Here is a 6,268-nt window from a genome sequence, read left to right on the forward strand (position 1 = left end):
ATCCATTCCAGAGCGACTTACAAGGATCATAAGCAAGCTAAGAACCTAACATCCGTACAGTAGAAAAGAATACCTGTACAATGAAACCAAACATACACCTCCTTTAACTCCTTTCATGATTTCCTGTGTATATTTGTCTCAAAATAATAATAATAATAATAATACACTTTATTTCAAACCTGTGGGTCCATCAAGAAATAAACAGCACAAAATATAAAAAGACAGCAGTATATAAATATATACAATATATAAAATACATCAAGTCAGAGCAACATTACATTGCACAGTAGGCTACCAACAGTACCTCACACCAGTACACCAGTCATAATGTGGCTGTCGAGTGCCAACTCCACAAGATTCAGGCAGGCAAGTTTAAAAACTAAAAAGTATAGAGGCTGTTAGACCAATGTTCTCTATATGACACATCAAGCCGACACATAAAATTATACATCAACTGTCTTCACTGCATCACAGTGGGTACATCAGCGGTCACAAATATTTGACTGGCACTATGCCATCTAGGAATGTGGAGCAACAACCTCATAGCATCATTATAGGCCAGTTTGAGCCACTGCATACTCACCGTGAATACTTAACATACAACAGAACACAAAATGTACAGAGGGTTATTTGTCTGTGCAAAAATGTTACGACGTTGTCTGTAGACATCTCTGTCATCCATCCAATCATCAGTGAGGACATGACCATGGTATTTTAATTCCTTAGTATTATGAGAGGACTATCACAATTGAAAGGCAGGGAAAGATCAATTCCTGTCCTCTCTGCTTCTCACAATCATGATGTTATACTTCCTTTGGCATTATATTTTATATCAAAATCTTTACCATACTTCTTCAATATAGTCCGGCAGCCGACAGGCTTCTCTTGTTTAAAGTGGGAAATTTGGCATAGCCTATAGTCTTTTTTTATTGGCCTAAATTATTGTCTATCACATACATTCATGAATCCACTTGCTGACCGGCTGTCACTATTGGGCAATTTCTTCATAGGGGTTTCTTGTGACACTACCATTAACATCCTATGGCAGGCAAAAATGTCAAACTTTCCTTTTGCTTTGTAGCATGTGACATGTAAAACTAGGGTGTTTTCATGATTCTGAATCCATTCCAAGCATTAGTTTTGCACAGAAAACTCCTTGGGCTAAAAGCAGCCATAGCCACTTGCCCAAATGTGCCCAAAATGAGCTGACCTCATCACATTTGTCATGACGTCTATGGCCGTATTTATCCCAAGGAGTGCATTTTGTGCAAAACTAATGCTTGGAATGGATTCAGAATCACGAAAACCCCCTAATTTGACATATCACATGCTACTTAAAGCAAAAGGAAAGTTTGACATTTTTGGGTCACAAGAAACCCCAGCATAGTGACAGCCGGTCAGCAAGTGGATTCATGAATGTATATACAGACAATATTTTAGGCCAATAAAAAAGACTATATATATACCAAATATCTCACCCCATAACCCCGGCTGCCGGACTTATTGTTGAAGTCCAGCACTGTATGGACTGCATATGAACAAATCATCAGCATACATGAGATGATTATTACACACCTTTTGGCACCTTTTATACTTTATTTTCCACATAGGCCTACTTAAAACCTGAGACGCTGAGAACGTTTAAAAGCCATCAAGAAAACAGTCAAATCCTGGTAAATAATTGTAACCAGTAGATGTCACTAAAGATCCATATGTGATAATAAGTTAGTTTGCCTTTTACATTTCTTTCATCCGACATTACAGCTCAGAGTCAGACTACAGTATAATAACAATGCATTTAGTATCAATTTGTTTCATGTGAGTATATGACTTCAACTTTACAATGCTGTTTTTATAGTAATGACTATATTGCTTCATTATCCTAACATTTATTTTCCTATGGTTTTACTCCATACAAATGAAATGGTCTTAAATGGCTACTCAGATTATGAGGATGACCTTATTTTAGCCTTTTGCCTTGACAGTGTTTTTGGGCAAAGACATGGTTACCATAACTGCAGGTCAGTGGTCAAATCCTCTAGTCCTAAAACAGAGACAGGAACCTCAGGAAAGATGAGCTGATCTCATCTGTTTGACTTGGGTTTGACTAAAAATGGAGAAAAGCTGACTTCTAGCGGTGACCTCATGACAGCTTCTCACCATCTCTGCAAACAAACACCATGGGAGAATCAGCACAGTGTTTCCCGCTTAGGGGCGTTGTGGTGGCATTGAGGAAACGAGAGGATGAGAGGTTTTAGGGAATGGTATGTTTGTTTTCTCCGTCAAGTTGGTCCTGGGAGCCAAGAGCTTCTTGTTTCTGATGGGAATCTTTGATGATGAGTACGATTAAGAACTTGGGACCTAGGCTGTCCAGGTGACTGTGCATAGAGATTTTGGACCACATTCTTTCTCAGGATATTATTTGCATTCATTTTGATTACCGTCAAATGAAATAGAGGCTTATTTTCTCATAAAATAAAACAAGCTTTAAAAAAATCACACTTGTGTGAAGTGAGGGGCGCCTTTGTTTTATCTTGCATGTCACGGGGGGCATGCTTAAAGAAAGGCTGGCACATGATGTCATGGGGGGCATTCAGATTTTTGGGGGCATAAATAAGACAAACATTAAAGTCCATATAGATTTGGCTGCTACGTGATGTCATGTCTGAATGCCAGACGTTAGCGCTTCCTACTGTGTTTCATCTATTTAAAGATGGAGTGCCGTGTTTCCCCCCCCCCTATAAAACATCATCATCAGGTAATATGATTATACTAGGAGGAAGATTTCTTTCAAAAAAGTGTACAGAAAGTGTTAAAATTATGTTTTTATGTGGCCACACCCACCAGTTTATTACCTGGTTTTCACCTTAGCACCACTCACCTGAACTTAAGCCTCGCCCACAGCTGTTATGATGTCACTAAAATGGTGTTATTTCGATTGGGCGTTTTGACCAAAGGCTTTCAGCTTTCGGGAAGAAACCAAAAATACACAGGGAAGACATATTTGAATATTATAACTACACCTGGGGGTCTATTAGAGTAATGTTAACTCCATAGACACAAAACAAAAATCATGGCACTCCATCTTTAATATAAATGACTTCCTACTGTACCTTTTCTCTGGGCTTTAATGTCTTTTACAAGAGCTCATCTAGTGTAAAACCCTAAAAAAAAAGTTTGCTTCTCAATTGTTCTGTTATTTCCCTTAATTTAACAAAGTATTCATAAAATGGGACTACTGTTTCCATACTGTGCGATTTGATATGTTGTGTAATAATATGGTTATATTGCAGTAGTGCAACCATAACCAGCCCACTATATGCCAGCGGTCTTTCTCCAACGTTCACATACACACATCTGACAGGATGCTTATTGTTACACCACCGGGGAGGAGTTGATGTTGGAGCGCCTCACATTTTGTACATCACCTCCCTCTGTTGCCCTTCTCTATTCCCCACTCGGTAAAATCCTGAATGACGATTTGAGGGTATAAAAATAGAGTTGTCCATTTTTTACATCCATGCTAAATTAAAATGATTGGAATGATGTGCCAGCAGTACAAGTGGACATGGCATAAACCCTGCATGCCAAGCCCTCATCATCAACCCCATCTTTCCAATTCACCCTTCACTTCCTTTCTCCGGCAAGCTCAGGGTGGCATTTTCTCAATGTCTCAGCTGATTCATGGCCGCTAGATTGAGCTTAAATACAATAACTAAGGCAGAGTTGTTGGCCAGGCCTGTCAGATACATAGGGTCACACACACGCACAGGGATGTCTGCAAAGAACGAGCCATTGAAAAGTGCTGTGCTGTTAGCTCAGCTTGCTGCCACACTGTGGGAATTTGTTTTTTCACTAAACAGAGCACAGCGCCAGTGCTGGCTTGGCTTGGGAGGAAGACAGTAAAAGATAGACTTACTGGCAGGGAGGCATACTCAGAGAGGGAGAGATTTTGCAGTGATGATGACACTATACTGCTAGTGCTACTGCTACTGCAATACTAGTAGTACTACTGATACTTCTACTACTACTATTATTACTACACTTCCTGCCCACAAGGTTTAGTAGCCATGGGAGTGCTTTATTTATTGTCACATACAATACAGCTGGTACAGGTAATGCAGGGATTGGGAGTTCTTGCATTCCGAGCTTACCTTAACATTGTGTAAAACAGATAATATGAGATGAAAAATTAAATAAGACACAATTAAGTCAAGAATATGTAAATTATTTATATAATACTGTTTGCTTATTTATCTATTTATTATTACACACGCACGCACGCACGCACGCGCACGCACACACACACACACACACACACACACACACACACACACACACACACACACACACACACACACACACACACACTCACACACACACACACACACACACACACACACACACACACACACACACACACACACACAGAGAGTAAACAAATGGAACCAAATGGTTTCCTCTCTGAGTTAAATGAAAATGAACATAGGATTTGACTGTTAGCACACGTCAGTGTGCATGCTGACTGAGCTGTGAATCAGCTTATTATGTTCTGTGCTACAGAGCACTGAAGCATCTGCTGCACAAACATCTCCCTGTCCCAGATGAGGGAGGAGAGCAGGTTGGCCAGACGGCAAGCTTGGAAAAACCATGGGACAGTGGGATTGTCTGTGTTATGAATTCTTTGTGATACAGTGATTTATACAAAACTGTAAAATTGTTGGACTAAATAACCATATTGTAATTGCGTGTGCGTGTGCGTGTGTGCGTGTTCGTGTGTGTGTGTGTGTGTGTGTGTGTGTGTGTGTGTGTGTGTGTGTGTGTGTGTGTAAGGAGGAGAGGGGGTTAATTATGGCCCAACTGGCTCCCTCTGTAGCTGTGACATGTTTATTACTGCTCAGAAACACATGCTGTCAATGATCACTTATTCTTTGGGTATCAGTTATCTCAACATTATGGCCCATTAGTATTCTGGAAACCAATTCAATTAACTCTCTCCGGGGGCCTCGGGGCGTAACACTGCATCAATCTGGCAGCAGGGGAGAGTGGCTGTCAAATCAGCTGTGTATGTGTGTGTGTGTGTGTGTGTGTGTGTGTGTGTGTGTGTGTGTGTGTGTGTGTGTGTGTGTGTGTGTGTGTGTGTGTGTGTGTGTGTGTGCGTGCGCGAGCGCGTGTGTGTGACTGTGTGTGTGTGTGTGTGAGTGAGTGAGAGAGGGGGCGGGCTGTAGAGGTCTGTCCCGGCAGTTACTCTGTGTATGTTGGAAAGCTGGATAGTATTTTGGCTTAGAGGGCAGATATGAAATGCCTTGTTCCAAAATAACCCAGTTGTCATTTACAAAAATGTGACAATGTTATGTAGTTGTATGTTAGATGATAACTTTGGTTACATTACATCCCAATGATCCCCATATTCACTTTTACCGTCCTCCATATCGTCACACATTCGTTTTCTTCCACCTATACTATTCACTAAAGACGTCTGGGGTTATCGCGACCCATGAAAATATAATAAAGTATAAGAAACACTGTGGTTTTAGTCTTTCGAACATTTTCCGTTCAACATCAATTCTACTAAACATCAGCAGGTGCAGCAGTTGTACTTGTCACCCCAGATTGTCGTCATAGCAGCAGGAGCTCCTGTGTCAGGTGGAGAACAGTGCCCTCTGCTTTCTTTAATCCTGGTAACACAGCTGGCTGGATTACCAGAGTGCCTTGACCTCCAGTGTTTGAATCCCTTGCTTCCCGGGACAAAGCTCCTGCTCAGTTCACCTGGCTGGTTCCTGCTGATGGGGAGATAAGACCAGATAAAAGTTGTCAGCCTTGTACAGCCCTGACACAGCCTCACTGCTTGCGTTTCATCCAAGGAAAGAGACAGAGGAAGAGGATTCACCATACAATTAGCATATTGGTTTGGTCAGCTTCTTTAATATTGAAATATGATAAATCAGACCTCATATACTGTATATGTCATGTCCGGAAGCTCTATGGATTATGTTGCATTACATGAGCAACTTTACTGTTGTGATTTGTCTTTCTAGACATGCATTTCATCTTACTATATGTAATACAGAAGACTTTGGCTTTCAGTAACTGTTAGTAAGGTTCCGCTGGCATTGGATCATCATGAAATAAAGAACAGAGTAGTTTGCTAATTAAACTAAATAGACAGACCACCTGACACAAAACCAAGACCATTGGCAAAGGAAAGAGCGACAGAGGGCAAGCGAGGGGCCACTGGGTTGTGAGTTGAGAGAGAGGACATGATTGG

Source organism: Protomyctophum bolini (genome assembly GCF_963924005.1).
Source record: "Protomyctophum bolini genome assembly, chromosome: 7".
Classification (NCBI taxonomy): domain Eukaryota; kingdom Metazoa; phylum Chordata; class Actinopteri; order Myctophiformes; family Myctophidae; genus Protomyctophum; species Protomyctophum bolini.